Raw genomic sequence first — 18694 nt, 5'->3', positions numbered from 1 at the left:
AAAGAAAAAGAATTGTATAATTAGAGAAACCTATTTTTCAAATTTAACAGTAATAGTTCGTGTAAGCTCATTCCATTTTTATTTCGTAGTAATATATTAAAAAAATAATGATTGGTTATTAGGTCCTTTTTAACCTAAAATAGGTGTATTTAAGTTGAAGAATTGTTTCTAGGGTCAATTATTAATAATTGGTAATTTATTCTACCTAATTGATTAATGGTTTTTTTTAAATCGATATTATAACTTAAATGTTGACTTTAAAAATATTTACAATTTTTATTTCTGTCTTTAATACGTTCTATTTTGTTTTATTTTTCATCTATTTTTATTGATTGTTTTTATTTATATTTTTAATCTATTGTATTTCGTGTATGTTTATTTCTTAACAAATTAACCTTTAAGGCCCTTAAAGTCACGGTTTAGTGCCAGAAAAGTTGAGAACTCCGAGGGTATTTTAGAATGATAATAATTAAATGAAAGTAGGAATAATTTCAATCGATGTAACATTATATTTGTACTGGATTTAATTCTCGGAAATATAACACTGTATAAAAACAGTGTCCATAATGTTGTTAGAAAATTGGCTGTTCATGCCATTATCGTCATCAATTTGGTTGCATTCATTGTGAATCTTCTGAGAATAGGGTTTGAGTTATAAACTATTGCAGCAGATGTGGACATAATTATATATCTACAAAGAGATGGATATTGAATCATCTCCAAAGTCCAAACTACTTTTAAAAATGTTGAATCACCACATATACTCATTAACAACTCTTTCAATTTTTTATTATCAACAATGAATAAATTAAATTAACAAAGATACTTAAAGGTACCACAAAGTTACACCCTTATGATTCAGACACAAGGTTACACCCCTTATGATTTAGAACAAAAACAAACATTATAAGTCTTAACCTACATCTTTACAGACTCATAAGTAGAGAAAAGTAGCATAAGCAAACAGCACCAGCTCTTCCCAAAAAAACTGCATGAGAGCCTAAAAAGAAGCAAAGCAAAGCATGTAAGGCACCATGATCACATAACAACTTAAAATAGTTTGTGATACTTGCCATTCCAAGCCACCGTCTTCTCATTGACATTCCTTTGGCATCAAAACGCTTCAATATCATTGCCCTCACCCTTCATAGTTCACCGAACATATTACTATGCTTGCTCAAAACACCTCTTTCAATCTAATTCCACAAAAACATACACTTCAATAATGCTTACAATTCTTTCAACTTTAAAACAAAATATCGATAATAAGACATTAAAAAGATGAGAAATTGATGAGTGAATAAAGTGGTGAACCAGAGATTAAAATTTTGCACTAAATAAGATTGTATTTGAAATGCTTCAAACATAGTGTGGAGAATTAGCACCTATTGAAAATGTAGACAGGTCAGAATTGGTGCCATATTAATTTTCAACTTGGGCTTTGTCTTTAATGTTCACTTGTTCGTCATCAATCCATACGGTTTTAATGTAAGCAATCTTTTCCCAATCTTCACCTTCTTGTTTCTTGCATCGCTGTTTGAGCAACGGACAGTCTCTAATCATGAGTTCTGAAATGGATTCGGGCAGATTCTCCTCTGACAAACATTGGAGAATTGGACAATTATGAATAACCAATTTCTTAAGAGAGGAGAGGTGAGAGAGACCCCTGAAGTCCAGTTTCTTTAGATTTGGACAATCTTTTATGCTTAGCTCAGTAAGAGAAAGTGGAAACAAACCTTTACTCGGAAAACACTCCACATCCCCTTCTTCAATATACAAGGATTCTAGAGATGGGTTGGTTCCCCAAACCCCCTTCTTTAGTGAGGCAACAAATTTGGAGCAATTTAAGAGAAACATTTTTTTAAGATTTGATGGCAAACATCCCTCAGACAACTCCACTCCTGGACAATCCTTTATATGTAGATAACTAAGAGATGGAAGCAGGGAAGACATGCATTTAGGCATTGATTTCAATTTCTCCAGTTCTTTAATATGAAATGTCTCTAGCTCAGATGTCAATAATCCTTCATTGGGAAATGATTCAAATTCAGAGCATTTTTTAATTTCCAGACTCTTCAAATGATGATGAGGGTGCCCTTGTGATATTATCTGTAAGTTACGACAATTGCCTAAATCAAGCTCGCGGAGTTTTGGGAATAAGTCTAGAGGAAAGTTCGTTAGAGAGTCACAACATTGACTGATATTCAATTGTACAAGAAAATAGTAGCAATGGTTTATAGGAATATTCATGCTCGGACAACAATAAATAGCCAAGTGTTAAAGAGGAGTATGAGATAGGAGGTGCCCAAAATCTATAGTCTTGGGAGTCGAAGCCACAAGTTGTTCGCACTGCCCAACAATTAGATTCTTTAAATAAGGAAGGTGCTCTGGCAAGTGTCCTTTCAGTTTGGGACATTTCGACACAATAAGACATTGAAGTCTTGGAAAAGCACCCTTCATGCATTGCCATTCTTCCCATTCTTTCATGTCATGAAAGGTCAACATTTCCAAGGATGCAAATGCAGAAGAGCTATTCCCATAAAAATCAGCATCTATCCTCACTATCTTATCAAGGCCTTCAATTTCCAACTGCTTGAGAAATGTCAAAAGTCCAAGGGAAGGCAACCATTGGCAATGTTTACAGTTATACAAATTTAAGGACACCATATTCAATAGAAATTTATCAGACAACCAACCTGGAAATTGTGTGCCACAAAAGTAACGGATTGACAACTGCTTCAAATGTCTGGAAGGTTTCAAATTCTCTATTACTTCTCTTTCTTTTATTGGATCCTCATTGTTCAGCTTCAAATCCCATTCTAAACGTAGCCCCACAAGATGTGTTTTATTCTTCAAATCCGCTGCCAACGTATCACAGGGGTTCACAATATTTTCGAGATTTGAAAGTGACAGATATCCATGAAGATCAAGTTGTCCTAGTTGTTGAATACTAAACTCACTACCACTTTTTCCAACCTTAAACTCACCCATCCATACTTGAAGATTCTTCAATTTTCCTAAAAGCATTGGAACTTTTGTTAAAGTAGTTCCACCAAGTTCAAGGCGGCGCAACTTGGTGAGCTCATGCAAAGTTGAGGGCAGCTCCTTCAAAGAGGTACAATGGTTGAGCTTCAACACTTGTAAGTTATAAAGTGAACATAATGAGTCCGGAAGTCTCTCTATGTTTGTGCTTGAAAGGTCTAATGAACGGAGATGTATAAGATCACATATAGTGTCAAGCAACTCTTCTACATTATGACATGAAGGCAATGATAAGACCCGTAAGAACTTAAAATTGGAGATCAACTCATATATTGACATCCCATAGTTGACAAAATTTATAAATGTTCGCAGTCCTTTAGCATCACATAAACTCCTATACTCATCACATTTAGCAAGATTCCTTACAATTGAAAAGTGACGAGTTGTTTTTGGTACTCTTTCTCCTTCTGCTTTATCAACTCCCAACCTGAAACATATTTCACTAGAAACATACTTTGCTAAATCATTTACAAGGTCGTGCATGACAAAGTATGTTTTGTTATACCTAATTGACTGCTGAAAGAATGACCTTGATAATAGATCATTGAAGTATTGTTCACCTATGGAGACTTACTCGGCTGAGAGCAGTGTAGATAATTTTCAGCCATCCATAAGAGAATTAAGCTCTCTTTGTCAAACTCATGGTTTTTGGGGAATAACGCACAATAAGCGAAACATCTCTTGAGATGAGAAGGGAGATGATAATAGCTCAACAACAAAGCAGGGAGAATGTTACTATCTTCTATCGGTAAGTCCCATATGTTGCTTTCCAATACACCTTCCCACTCTGAAACAGATGACTTTGACTGTAAAAGAGATCCTACCGTTTCAAGGGCGAGAGGCAGTCCTTGGCACTTTTCAACTATGTTCATGCCAATCTCCTTCAATTCAAAATTCAACTTAGAGTTATCATCTTGCAATGCATGGTTTACAAAAACTTGCCAACTGTGATCTTCTTGTAATTGCTTTAGTCGGTGTATGTTGTTTGACTCCAAAGTAGAAGCAACTTTGTTACTCCGTGTTGTGACAAGAATTTTACTTCCCTTAGCCCCATATTTAAGAGGAGTTCGCAAAGTTTTCCACTGGTTTCGATCTTCATTCCAAACATCATCCAGAACCAGAAAAAACTTCACTCCAGTCAATTTTTCTTTCAGTTTTCCATGAGCCATTTCTAGGTCTTCACTATCATCTTTTGATTTAGTGAAAGCCCCAATAATTGCTTTTGATACTGTCAAAACATGAAACTCATCTGAAACACAAACCCAAGCTTTAAGGTCAAATTTAGCTTCCTTCATCTTTGGGTCATTGTATACATGTTGAGCAAGTGTGGTCTTACCCATCCCGCCCATACCCACAATAGAAAGTATAGACAGTTGGTTATGATTGTTACTCTCAGATGTGAGCCAATTAAGGATCATTTCTTTCTCCTCATCTCTGCCATAAATAACCTCTTCAGCCACCAATGATGAAGATTCATTGTTTTTCTTTGACACTTTATTACCCAACCCATATCCAACACCACTAGAAATTTTGAAATCTTGAACAACCTTTTGGTTTGAGAGAGATTCTAGATCATCCAGGACTTCTATCATCTTGGATTCAAAACTGCTTACCTTGCTAGCACTGCACTGGAATTCAGCTACCGACTGGTTTTTGGAGCATTCATAGTCTATTTCATCCAAGAGATCCTCTGCATCATACAACGCGTCTCTAACCTCATCAAGCCATTCTTTGACCAATGAGTTACTGAACTGCTTTTGTTCTGCATCATCAACCACAGCATTGATGTCCATGAGCTTCCTCTTCAACTTTTTCAGCAGCCTCTCATCTAGCTTTCTCCCTCGAAAGTAGTCCAGAACTTGATGAGAATCCAGCTTGTCAAATAGCATCTGGAGAACAGCACAAAAAAGAGCACCACCAAGTGTTTCTAGGACTGGCATGGTTGGAAAGGAAGTGGCCAAATGAAAGAGAAGAAATGGTTGTGAAGATTGGAAGTGCAGCTTAGTTACGTGAATGAAGAAGTGACAGAAGTTAATGAGTGAGTATTTTGTTGGAGATGGCTTGCTGTTGATTATTCCCGACAGCACTACATGGGTTGCATAAGATTTTCTATCAACTTTAGTAATTATTCTTTTTCAAAGGCTCACTTTATGAATAAAGAGAAGAAAGGGTTGTGAAAACTGGAAGTGGAGCTTAAGTATGTGAATCAATGGCTGAGTGTGAATGCAGATAGATTTGTTGGAAATTCATTCACTTCAATTCGCTTTTCAAATTCGCGTTAGTTGCTTTTTTCACTTCAATGAAATTTCTACCGACTTTAAGTCTTTTCTGGTTACTAACTTTATATGACTAAAGAAACCCAAGGGACCTTCATGTCTCATGATCATGACCAGAGCAAATTAGAATCTCAATAAAGCATTTCAAACTCAGTTCACAATTTTTCTTTACATACCCATTACTTCTTCTTTTATGTGTGTATATATATATACACATACATACACTATATCTTCAAACAGAAACATTGTAGAGGGTGCAAAATAAGGATGAAAGTAATATTGAGTATTTAATTTTTTGTTGATACTTATATAGGGTAAGATGAACCAAAGATAAGACAATAACTGCTTTCTTAATGATGGCTTTACCTCAAGATTTGATGGTCAACCAATAGTGTTCAGAGTAATTTTCCAGAAGATGAAATATATAATATATGCTTGCAGATTCATCTTCTTTCCCAATGAGAGACAACATATTACCTTATGTTAATTCAAAGAGAATCAAAAGAGTAATAATAAAGTAAGAAATTAAATTAATAGAAAGTTTTGATATAAACATAGTTTCTCTTTTCACTTCTTATCCGTGTTTATTATTGCTAACTACATAAGTGGATTCAATCCAAGTCTTTTTAAGTCACAGTTGCGAGATTTAAATATTTAGTATGAATCACAGGTTTCAAATTTTTAGAATCTATTTTCTATATTTCATGCTTCAGATACTAGATTAAATATCTGACAGAATAGAACCATCTTAGACTTATGTTATGTACTTTTAATAAGACCAATTAAAACAAGTTGTCCTCAATTAACAAACTCATATTTTGGAAATACAGAAACAAAGAAATTCTACTATTGAACTACCAAATCAAAATGGAATAGATTAGAAAACAATAAGAAACCTATATGCTTCACTTTCTATTGAAAAACTAATGATTCGATTTTTGTGAATCTAATTCATACAAATTCCGTCCAATAAAATGGACAAATTATAAATCTCCAAAATAATAGATAGAAATATTGCAAATAGAGCCATTGCAACACCCACCAACAACCCCGAGACTACTTTATTATATTCTGAATTTAAAGGTTTCAATAAATTTCCTACAACAGTTCGTCTTGGACCAGATACGTAGAGTCAATCCAAATCTTACGAGTCAGTTTTGTTAGGTTGAATTTTGCTTAAATTTTACTATATTAATATGATATCAGAATCATTCAAAGTCTATCCCGGTCGAGATTTGAGTCTATTGTACCAAACACTATTGGACTCCCCTCGATTCCTACATTCGATTTCCTCAATGCCCTCGACATAAGTTAAAGATCCCACATTAGCTAGAGATAAGACTAATTTGTTATCCAAACCTATCCTAGCGAGGTTTTTTGAGTCGTTTTCTGAGCATGAGTTAGATTTAATCTCACTTTTTAATATGATAGCCTTGGTTTGCACAAAATTTATGAAAAATTCTTCCGAAATAGTTTTTCCTGAAAATCTAGGTAAGAATTTCAATAGAATTTGGGACAAAACGAGACAAATTTCAGGTCAAACGAATGAGTATTCACCTAGAACAAAAATCAAACAGTTTTACAAACAAACAAACCTTCCTTTCAGCCCTAACAGTGATGAATAAATTTTTTATTGCGAATCTTGTGGGACGAATATGGGGCTCAAGTATCAGCCAAAACTCAACAAACACAGTGACGAATGTGTGGTAAAAATTTTAGACCAAAATACCGAAGGAGTAAGGCGTAGTAAGTCCCAGACCGAGAGTGAACAAAACTGGTTTTCCGAAAACTAAACGTCCAGGCTTTTCTACACATTATCTTCTTTTTGTGATTTGTTTATGGATGTGCCTCCTTACCTAGATGCAAACAACATAAGGAAGTACTTGTGTGAATTTTCTCAGTGCATTAAGGACCCAATTTTTTTTGCAGAAACTAGGACGAAATTTCACAAGTTTCGGTAGAGGATAGCCTTGGTTTGCACAAAATTTCTAAAAAATTCTCCCATATATTTTTTTCCTCAAATTACACGTAAAAATCTCAACTGAATTTGTGACAAAACGCGACAAAATTCAGGTCAAACGAATGAGTATTCACATAGGAAAAATATCAAACAGTTTCACACACAAATGAACCTTCATTTTAGACCTGACAGTGATGAATACATTTTTTATTGCGAATATTTTGGGACGAATCTGGGATTCAAATCTCATTCAAAAGTCAATAGACACAATGACGAATATGTGGTAAAATTTTTAGACAATAATACCCAAGGAGTAAGGCGTAGTAAGTCCCACAAAGAGAGTGAACAAAACTGGTTTTCCAAAAAACTAAACGTCCTGAATTTTCTACCCCCTATCTTCTTTTTGTAATTTGTTTATGGGCGTCCCTCCTTACTTGGGTGCAAAGAACATATGGAAGTACTTGTGTGAATTTTTTCAGTGCAATACGATCCCAGAATAAAATTGCAGAAAGTAGGGCGAAATTTCACAAGTTTCGGTAGAGGATAGCCTTGGTTTGCACAAAATTTCTGAAAAATTCTCCAGAAATAGTGTTTTCCTGAAATTACAAGTAAGAATCTCGACTGAATTTGGGAAAAAACACGATAAATTTCAGGACAAACAAACAAGTATTAACCTAGGAAAAAAATAAGACAGTTTCACACACAAACAAACCGTCATTTCAGCCCTGACAATGATGAATAAATTTTTTATTGCGAATCTTGTGGTTCGAAACTGGGGTTCAAATCTCAACCAAAACTCAATAGACACAATGAAGAATGTGTGGTTAAAATTTCAGACAATTATACCCAAGGAGTAAGACGTAGTAAGTCCCAGACCAAGAGTGAACAAAACTGATTTTCCGAAAACTAAACGTCCTAACTTTTCTACCCCCTATCTTCCTTTTGTGATTTGTTTATTGACATGGAAGTACTTTTGTGAATTTTTTCAGTGCAATACGGACTCAAAAAAATTGTAGAAAGATGGGCGAAATTTCACATGTTTCAGTAGAGGATAGCCTTGGTTTGCACAATTTCTGAAAAATTCTCCTAAAATAGTTTTTTCCTGAAATTACACATAAGAATCTCGACTGAAATTTGGACAAAACGCGACAACTTTCAGGTCAAACGGACGAGTATTCACCTAGGAAAAAAATCAAACAGTCACACACAAACGAACCTTCCTTTCAGCTCTGGCAGTGATGATTTTTTTTTAATTGCGAATCTTGTGTGACGAATCTGGGGTTCAAATCTTAGACAAAACTCAATAGACACAATGACGAATGTGTGGTAAAAATTTCAGACAATAATACTCTGGGAGTAAGGCGTAGTAAGTGCCAGACCGAGAGTGAACAAAACTGGTTTTCCGAAAACTAAACGTCATGGCTTTTCTACCCCCTATCTTCTTTTTGTGATTTGTTTATGGAAGTGTCTCCTTAGATGGGTGCAAACAACATATGGAAGTACTTGTGTGAATTTTTTCAGTGATACGGACCCAGAAAAAAATTGCAGAAAGTAAGGAGAAGTTTCACAAGTTTCGGTTGAGGATAGCCTTGGTTTGCACAAAATTTCTAAAAGAATTATCCCGAAATAGTTTTTTCTTGAAATTCCATCTAAGAATCGCGACTGAATTTGGGGTAAAACACGACAAATTTCAGGTCAAACGGACGAGTATTCACCTAGGAAAAAAATGAAATAGTTTCACACAGAAGTGAACCTTCCTTTAAACCCTGACAGTGATGAATAAAATTATATTGTGAATCTTATGGGACGAATTTGGGGTCCATATCTTAGCCAAAACTCAAAAGACAATATGATGAATGTGTGGTAAATATTTCAGACAATATTACCGAAGGAGTAAGGCGTAGTATGTCCCAGACCGAGAGTGAACAAATATGGTTTTCCGAAAACTAAACAACCTTGCTTTTCTACCACATATCTTCTTTTTGTGATTTGGTTATGGATGTGCCTCCTTACCTGGTTGCAAACAACATATGGACGTACTTGTGTGAATTTTTTCAGTGCAATACGAACCTAGAAAAAAATCGGAAAAGTAGGGCAAAATTTCACAAGTTTCGGTAGAGGATAGACTTGGTTTGCACAATTTTTTTGAAAAATTCTCCCAAAATATTTTTTTCCTGAAATTATATGTAAGAATCTCGACTGAATTTGGGAAAAACGCGACAAAATTTAGGTAAAATGGACGACTATTCACAAAGGAAAAAAATCAAATAGTTTCACACACAAATGAACCTTCATTTTAGCTCTGACAAGAATGAATAAATTTTTTATTGCGAATCTTTTGGGACGAATTTGGGGTTCAAATCTTAACCAAAACTCAATAGAATCAATGACAAATGTGTGGTAAAAATTTTAGACAATAATACCCAAGGAGTAAGGCGTAGTAAGTCCTAGACCGAGAGTGAAGAAAACTGGTTTTCCGAAACTAAACGTCTTGGCTTTTCTACCCCCTATCTTCTAGTTGTGATTTGTTTATTGACGTTGCTTCTTACTTGGGTGCAAAAAACATATGGAAGTACTTGTGTGAATTTTTTCAGTGTAATACGGACCCAGAAAAAAATTGCAGAAAGCAGGGCGAAATTTCACAAGTTTCGGTAGAGGATATAGCCTTGGTTTGCACAAAATATCTTAAAAATTCTCCCAAAATAGTGTTTTCCTGAAATTACAAGTGAGAATCTACACTGAATTTGGGACAAACACGATAAATTTCAGGACAAACAAACGAGTATTCACCTAGGAAAAAATCAAAAAATTTCACACACAAACGAACCTTCATTTCAGCCTTGACAATGATGAATAAAATTTTTATTCCGAATCTTCTGGGACGAATCTGGGGTTCAAATGTCAACCAAAACTGAATAGAAAAAATGACGAGTGTGTGGTAAGAATTTCAGACAATAATACCCAAGGAGAAAGGTGTAGTAAGTCCCAGACCGAGAGTGAACAAAACTGGTGTTCCGAAAACTAAACGTCTTGGCTTTTGTACCCCCTATCTTCCCTTTGTGATTTGTTTATTGATGTGGCTCCTTACTTGGGTGCAAAAAACATATGGAAGTACTTGTCTGAATATTTTTAGTGCAATACGGACCTAGAAAATGGCTGAAAGCAGGACGAAATTTCACAACTTTTGGTAGAGGATAACCTTAGTTTGCACAAAATTTCAGAAAAATTCTTCCAAAATAGTTTTTTCCTGAAATTACACATAAGAAGGTTGACAAAATTTGTGACAAAACACGACAAACGGACGAGTATTCACCAAGGAAAAAATCAAACAATTTCACACACAAACGAACCTTCATTTCAGCCCTGGTAGTGATGAATTAAAATTTTATTGCGAATCTTGTGGGACGAATCTAGGGATCAAATCTCAACCAAAACTCAATAGACACAATGATGAATGTGTGGTAAAAATTTCAGACAATAATACCCAACGACTAAAGCGTAGTAAGTCCTACACCTAGACTTGGTTTGCAAATATTTTCTGAAAAATTCTCCCGTAATAGTATTTTCAGGAAATTACACGTAAGAATCTCTACTGAATTTGGGACAAAATGCCACAAATTTATGTTCAAACGGACGAGTATTCACCTAGCAAAAAAATTAAACAGTTTCACACAAAAACAAACGTTCCTTTCAGCTCTGGCACTGATGAATAAATTTTTTATTGCAAATCTTCTGAGACGAATCTGGGGTTCAAATCTTAGCCAAAACTCAATAGACACAATGATGAATGTGTGGTAAAAAGTTTAGACAATAATACCCAAGGATTAAGGCGTAGTCCCAGACGGAGAGTTAACAAAATTGGTTTTCTGAAAACTAAACTTCCTTTCTTTTCTACCCCATATCTTCTTTTTGTGATTTTTTTATGGGCGTGCCTCCTTACCTGGGTGCAAACAACATATGGAAGTACTTGTGTGAATTTTTTCAATGCAATACGAATCAAAGAAAGTAGGGCGAAGTTTCACAAGTTTTTGGTAGAGGATAGACTTGGTTTGCACAAATTTTATGAAAAATTCTCCCGTAATAGTTTTTTCCTGAAATTACATGTGAGCATCTCGACTGAATTTGGGAAAAACACGACAAATTGCACAAAATTTCCAAAAAATTCTCCCGGAATAGTTTTTTCCTGAAATTCCACATAAGAATCTCCACTGAATTTGAGACAAAACGCAACAAATTTCAGGTCAAACGGATCAGTATTCACCCACGAAAAAAATCAAACAGTTTCAGACACAAACGAACCTTCCTTTCGTCCATGACACTGATTAATAAAAAATTTATTGTCAATCTTGTGGGACGAATCTGTGCATCAAATCTCAGCCAAAACTCAATAGACACAGTGACGAACGTCTGGTAAAAATTTCAGACCAAAACACCCAAGGAATAAGGCGTAGTACATCCCAGACCGAGAGTGAACAACACTAATTTTCCAAAAACAAAACGTCATGGCTTTTTTCCCCGTATCTCCTTTTTGTAATTCTTCTATGGACGTGCCTCCTTCCCTGGGTGCAAACAACATATGCAAGTACTTGTGTGAACTTTCTCATCGCAATACGAACCCATAATAAAAATTGAAGAAAGTAGAGCGCAATTTCACAAGTTTTTGTAGAGGATAACCTTCGTTTACACAAAATTTCTGAAAAATTCTCCCAAAATATTTTTTTCCTGAAATTCCACGTAAGAATCTCTACTGAATTTGGGACAAAACGCGACAAATTTCAGGTCAAACGGATGAGTATTTGCCCAAGAAAAAAAATCAAACAGTTTCACACACAAACAAACCTTCCTTTCGGCCCTGGCATATCAATAAAAAATTTATTGCCAATCTTGTGGGACGAATCTGGGCCTCAAATCTCAGCCAAAACTCAATAGACACAGGGAAGAACGTATGGTAAAAATTTTAGACTAAAACACTCAAGGAGTAAGGCGTAGTAAGTCCCAGACCGAGAGTGAACAAAACTGGTTTTCCGAAAACAAAACGTCCTGGATTTTCTTATCCGTATCTCCTTTTTGTGATTATTTTATGGATGTGCCTCCTTACCTGGGTGCAAACAAAATATGGAAGTACTTGTGTGAACTTTTTCAGCGCAATACGACCCAGAATAAAATTTGCAGAAAGTAGGGTGAAATTTCAAAATTTTTGGTCGATGATAGCCTTGGTTTGCACAAAATTTCCGAAAAATTCTCCCGGAATAGTTTTTTCCTGAAATTCCATGTAAGAGTCTCCACTGAATTTGAGATACAACGCGACAAATTTCAGGTCAAACGGATGAGTATTCGCCCACGAAAAAAATCACACTGTTTCACACACAAACGAAACTTCCATTCGGCCATGGCAGATCAATAAAAAATTTATTGCCAATCTTGTGTGACGAATCTAGGCCTCAAATCTCAGCCAAAACTCAATAGACACAGTGACGAACGTCTGGTAAATTTTTTAGACCAAAACACCCAAGGAGTAAGGCGTAGTAAGTCCTGGACCGAGAGTGAACAAAACTGGTTTTTCGAAAACAAAACATCCTAGATTTTCTTCCCCGTTACTTCTTTTTGTGATTCTTTTATGGACGTGCCTCCTTATCTAGGTTGAAACAACATATGGAAGTAATTGTGTGAAATTTTCCAGCTTAATACGGACCCAGAATAAAAATTGCAGAAAGTAGGGCGAAATTTCACAAGTTTTGGTAAAGGATAGCCTTGGTTTGCAACAAATTTCCAAAATATTCTCCCGAAATAGATTTTTCCTGAAATTCCATGTAAGAATCTGCACTGAATTTGGGACAAAACGCGACAAATTTTAGGTCAAACGGATGAGTATTCGCCCACGGAAAAAATCAAACAGTTTCACACACAAACGAACCTTCGTTTTGGCCTGGCAGTGATCAATAAAAAATTTATTTGGAATCTTGTGGGACGAATCTGGGCCTCAAATCTCAGCCCAAACTCAATAGACAGAGTGACGAACGTCTGATAAAATTTTAAGACCAAAACACCCTAGGAGTAAGGCGCAGTAAGTCCCGGACCGAGAGTGAACAAAACTGGTTTTCCAAAAACAAAACGTCCTGTATTTTCATCCTCGTAACTTCTGTTTGTGATTCTTTTATGGACGTGCCTCCTTATCTGGGTTGAAATAACATATGGAAGTACTTGTGTGAACTTTTTCAGCAGAATACGGAGCCAGAATAAAAATTGCAGAAAGTAGGGTGAAATTTCAGTTAAAAAGGACGAGTATTAACCTAGGAAAAAAATCAAACAGTTTCACACAAAAACAAAAGTTCCTTTCAGCTTTGGCTGTGATGAATAATTTTTTTATTGCAAATCTTCTGGGACAAATCTGGTGTTCAAATCTTAGCCAGAACTCAATAGACATAATGATGAATGTGTGGTAAAAATTTCAGACAATAATACCCAAGGATTAAGGAGTAGTCCCAGACTGAGAGTCAACAAAATTGGTTTTCCGAAAACTAAACTTCCTTTCTTACTTGGGCGTGCCTCCTTACCTGGGTGCAAACAACATATGAAAGTACTTGTGTGATTAAAAATTGGAGAAAGTAGGGCGAAATTTCACAAGTTTTGGTAGAGGATAACCTTGGTTTGCAACAAATTTCCAAAAAATTCTCCCGGAATAGTTTTTTCCTGAAATTCCACGTAAGAATCTTCACTGAATTTGGGACAAAATGCGACAAATTTCAGGTCAAACGGATGAGTATTCTCCCACGAAAAAAAATCAAACAGTTTCACACACAAACGAACCTTCCTTTCGACCCTGACAGTGATCAATGAAGAATTTATTGCCAATCTTGTGGGAGGAATCTGGGCCTCAAATCTTAGCCAAAACTCAATAGACACAGTGATGAACGTCTGGTAAAAATTTCAGACCAAAACATCCAAGGAGTAAGGTGTAGTAAGTCCTAGACCGAGGGTGTACAAAACTGGTTTTCCGAAAACAAAACATCCTGGATTCTTTTACGGATGTGCCTCCTTACGTGGGTGCAAACAACATATGGACGTACTTGTGTGAACTTTTTCGCGCAATACGGACCCAGAATAAAAATTGCAGAAAGTAGGGCGAAATTTCACAACTTTTGGTAGAGGATGACCTTGGTTTGCAACAAATTTCCGAAAATTTTTCCCAGAATAGTTTTTTCCTGAATTCCACGTAAGAATCTCCACCTAATTTGGGTAAAAAGGCAATAAATTTCAGGTCAAACGAATGAGTATTTGCCCACGAAAAAATTCACACAGTTTCACACACAAATGAATCTTCCTTTCGGCCCTGGCAGTGATCAATAAATAATTTATTGCCAATCTTGTGGGAGGAATCTGGGTCTCAAATCACAGCCAAAACTCAATAGACACAATGAGGAACGTCTGGTAAAAATTTAAGGCGTAGTAAGTCGTAGACCGAGAGTGAACAAAATTGGTTTTCCGAAAACAAAACGTCCTAGATTTTCATCCCCGTATCTTCTTTCTGTGATTGTTTTATGGACGTGCCTCCTTACCTGGGTTCAAAAACGTATGAAAGTAGTTGTGTGAACTTTTTCAGCACAATACGGACCCAGAATAAAAATTGCAGAAAGTAGGGCGAAATTTCACAAGTTTTGGTAGAAGATAGCCTTGGTTTGCACAAAATATCCGAAAAATTATCTCAGAATAGTTTTTTTTTCCTGAAATTCCACGTAAGAATCTCAACTAAATTTGGGACAAAACGCGACAAATTTCAGGTCAAACGGCTGAGTATTCTCCCACGAAAAAAGATCAAATAGTTTCACACACAAACGAACCTTCCATTCGTCCCTGACAGTGATCAATGAAGAATTTATTGCCAATCTTGTGAGAGGAATCTGGGCCTCAAATCTCTGCCAAAACTCAATAGACACAGTGATGAACGTCTGGTAAAAATTTCAGACCAAAACATCCAAGGAGTAAGGTGTAGTAAATCCCAGACCGAGGGTGTACAAAACTGGTTTTCCGAAAACAAAACGTCCTGGATTTTCGTCCCCGTAACTTATTTTTTTGATTCTTTTAAGGACGTTCCTCCTTACCTGGGTGCAAAAACGTTTGGAAGTACTTGTGCGAACTTTTTCAGCGCAATACGAACCCAGAATAAAAATTTGGAGAAAGTAGGGCGAAATTTCACAAGTTTTGGTAGAGGATAGCTTTGGTTTGCACAAAATTTCCAATAAATTCTCCCGAAATACTTATTTCCTGAAATTCCACGTAAGAATCTCCACTGAATTTGGGACAAAACGCGACAAATTTCAGGTCCAATGGATGAGTATTCGCCCACAAAAAAAATCAAACAGTTTCACACATAAACGAACCTTCCTTTCGGCCCTAGCAGTGATCAATTAAAAATTTATTGCCAATCTTGTGGGACGAATCTGGGCCTCAAATCTAAGCAAAAACTCAATAGACACAGTGACGAACGTCTGGTAAAAATTTCAGACCACAACATCCAAGGAGTAAGCCGTAGTAAGTCCCAGACCGAAAGTAAACAAAACTGGTTTCCCGAAAACAAAACGTCCTGGATTTTCTTTCCCGTAACTTCTTTTTGTGATTCTTTTATGGGCATGCCTCCTTAAGTGGGTGTAAACAACATATGGAAGTACTTGTGTGAACTATTTCAACGCAATACAGACCCATAATAAAAATTGCAAAAAGTAGGGCGAAATTTCACAAGTTTTGGTAGAGGATGGCCTTGGTTGGCACAAAATTTGCCAAAAATTCTCCCGAAATAATTTTTTTCCTGAAATTCCATGTAAGAATCTCCACTGAATTTGGGACAAAACGCGACAAATTTCAGGTCAAACGGATGAGTATTCGCCCACAAAAAAAATCAAACAGTTTCACACACAAACGAACCTTCCTTTCCGCTGTAGCGGTGGTCAATAAAATATTTATTTCCAATCTTGTGGGACGAATCTAGGCCTCAAATCTCAGCCAAAACTCAATAGACACAGTGACGAACGTCTGGTAAAAATTTGTTTTCCAAAAACAAAACATCCTGGATTTTCTTCCCCGTATCTCCTTTTCGTGATTCTTTTACGGATGTTCCTCCTTACCTGGGTGCAATCAACATATGGAAGTACTTGTGTGAACTTTTTCAGCGCAAATAAGGACCCATAATAAAAATTGCAGAAAGTAGGGCGAAATTTCACAAGTTTTGGTAGAGCATGCCTTGGTTTGTACAAAATTCCCAAAAAATTCTCCCGAAATAGTTTTTTCCTGAAATTCCACGTAAGAATCTCCACTGAATTTGGGACAAAACACGAGAAATTTCAGGTCAAACGGATGAGTATTCGCCTACGAAAAAAATCAAACAGTTTCACACAAAAACGAACCTTCCTTTGGGCCCTGGCAGTGATCAATAAAAAATTTATTGCCAATCTTGTGGGACGAATCTGGGCCTCAAATCTCAGCCAAAACTCAATAGACACAGTGACGCATGTCTGGTAAAAATATCAGACCAAAACACCCAAGGAGTAAGGCGTAGTAAGTACCAGACCGAGAGTGAACAAAATTGGTTTTCCGAAAACAAAACGTCCTGGATTTTCTACCCCGTATCTCCTTTTTGTGATTCTTTTATTGACGTGCCTCCTTACCTGGGTGCACACAACATATGGAAGTACTTGTGTGGACTTTTTCAGCGCAATACGGACCCAGAATAAAAATTGCAGAAAGTTGGGCGAAATTTCACAAGATTTGGTAGAGGATAGCCATGGTTTGCACAAAATTTCAGAAAAATTCACGCAAAATATTTTTTCTGAAAATTCCACGCAAGAATCTCCACTGAATTAAGGACAAAAGGCGACAAATTTTAGGTCACACGAATGAGTATTCGCCCACGAAAAAAATCAAACAGTTTTACACACAAACGAACCATCGTTTCGGCCCTGACAGTGATCAATAAAAATACTATTGCAAATCTTGTGGGACGAATATGAGCATCAAATTTCAACCAAAACTCAATAGACACAGTGACGAACGTCTGGTAAAAATTTCAGACCAAAACACCCAAGGAGTAAGGCATAGTAAGTTCCAGACCGAGAGTCAACAAAACTGGTTTTCCGAAAACAAAACGTCCTGGATTTTCTTCCCCGTATCTCCTTTTTGTAATTCTTTTATGGACGTGCCTCCTTACCTGAATGCAACCAACATAAGGAAGTTCCTGTGTGAACTTTTTCAGCGCTATACGGGCCGAAAATAAAAATTGCAGAAAGTAGTGCGAAATTTCACAAGTTTTTGTAGATAATAGCCTTGGTTTGCACAATCTTGTGGGACGAATCTGGGTCTCATATCTCAGTCAAAACTCAATAGACACAGTGACGAATGAGTGGTAAAAAATTTCAGACCAAAACATCCAAGGAGTAAGGCGTAGTAAGTCCCATACCAAGAGTGAACAAACCTGGTTTTTCGAAAACAAAACATCCTGGATTTTCTTACCCGTATCTCCTTTGTGTGATTCTTTTACGGACGTGCCTCCTTACCTGGGTGCAAACAACATATGGAAGTACTTGTGTGAACTTTTTCAGCTTAATACGGAACCAAAATAAAAATTGTAGAAAGTATGGCGAAATTTAACAAGTTTTGGTAGAGGATAGCCTGGGTTTGCACAAAATTTCCAAAAAATTCTCCCGAAATAGTTTTTTCCTGAAATTCCACATAAGAATCTCCACCTAATTTGGGACAAAACGCGACAAATTTTAGGTCAAACGGATGAGGATTCGCCCACGAAAAAAATCAAACAGTTTCGCACACAAACGAACCCTCCTTTCGGCCCTGGCAGTGATCAATAAAAAATTTATTGTCAATCTTGTGGGACGAATCTAGGCGTCAAATTTCAATGAAACTCAATAGACACAATGACGAACGTTTGGTAAAAATTTCAGACCAAAACACCCAAGGATTAAGGCGTAGTAAGTCCCAGACCGAGAGTCAACAAGATTGGTTTTCCGAAAACAAAATGTTCTGGATTTTCTTTCCCGTATCTCCTTTTTGTTATTCTTTTATGGGCGTGCCTCCTTACCTAGGTGCAAACAACATAAGGAAGTTCTTGTATGAACTTTTTCAGCGCAATACGGACTCAAAATAAAAATTGCAGAAAGTAGTGCGAAATTTCACAAGTTTTGGTAGAGGATAGCCTTGGTTTGCACAAAATTTCTGAAAAATTCTCCCGAAATATTTTTTTTGAAATTCCACGCAAGAATTTCCATAAATTTGGGACAAAACGCGTCAAATTTCAGGTCTAACGGATGAGTATTCCCCTACGAAAAAAATCAAATAGTTTCAAACACAAACGAACCTTGCTTTCGGCCCTGGCAGTGATCAATAAAAAATTTATTGTCAATCTTGTGGCACA

General features: G+C 36.3%; 1 pseudogene; it reads right to left on the bottom strand.

Annotated features, from left to right (window-relative positions):
* Window positions 1–863: 863 nt before the first annotated feature.
* Window positions 864–5197, bottom strand: LOC137810166 (putative disease resistance RPP13-like protein 1; annotated as a pseudogene).
* Between the last annotated feature and the right edge of the window lie 13497 nt (window positions 5198–18694).

This window comes from Phaseolus vulgaris, chromosome 11 (assembly GCF_000499845.2).
Source record: "Phaseolus vulgaris cultivar G19833 chromosome 11, P. vulgaris v2.0, whole genome shotgun sequence".
In the NCBI taxonomy this organism is placed as follows: Eukaryota; Viridiplantae; Streptophyta; class Magnoliopsida; order Fabales; family Fabaceae; genus Phaseolus; species Phaseolus vulgaris.
The sequence above is the reverse complement of the archived record's forward strand: the minus strand, read 5'-3'. Positions and strand labels throughout refer to the sequence as shown.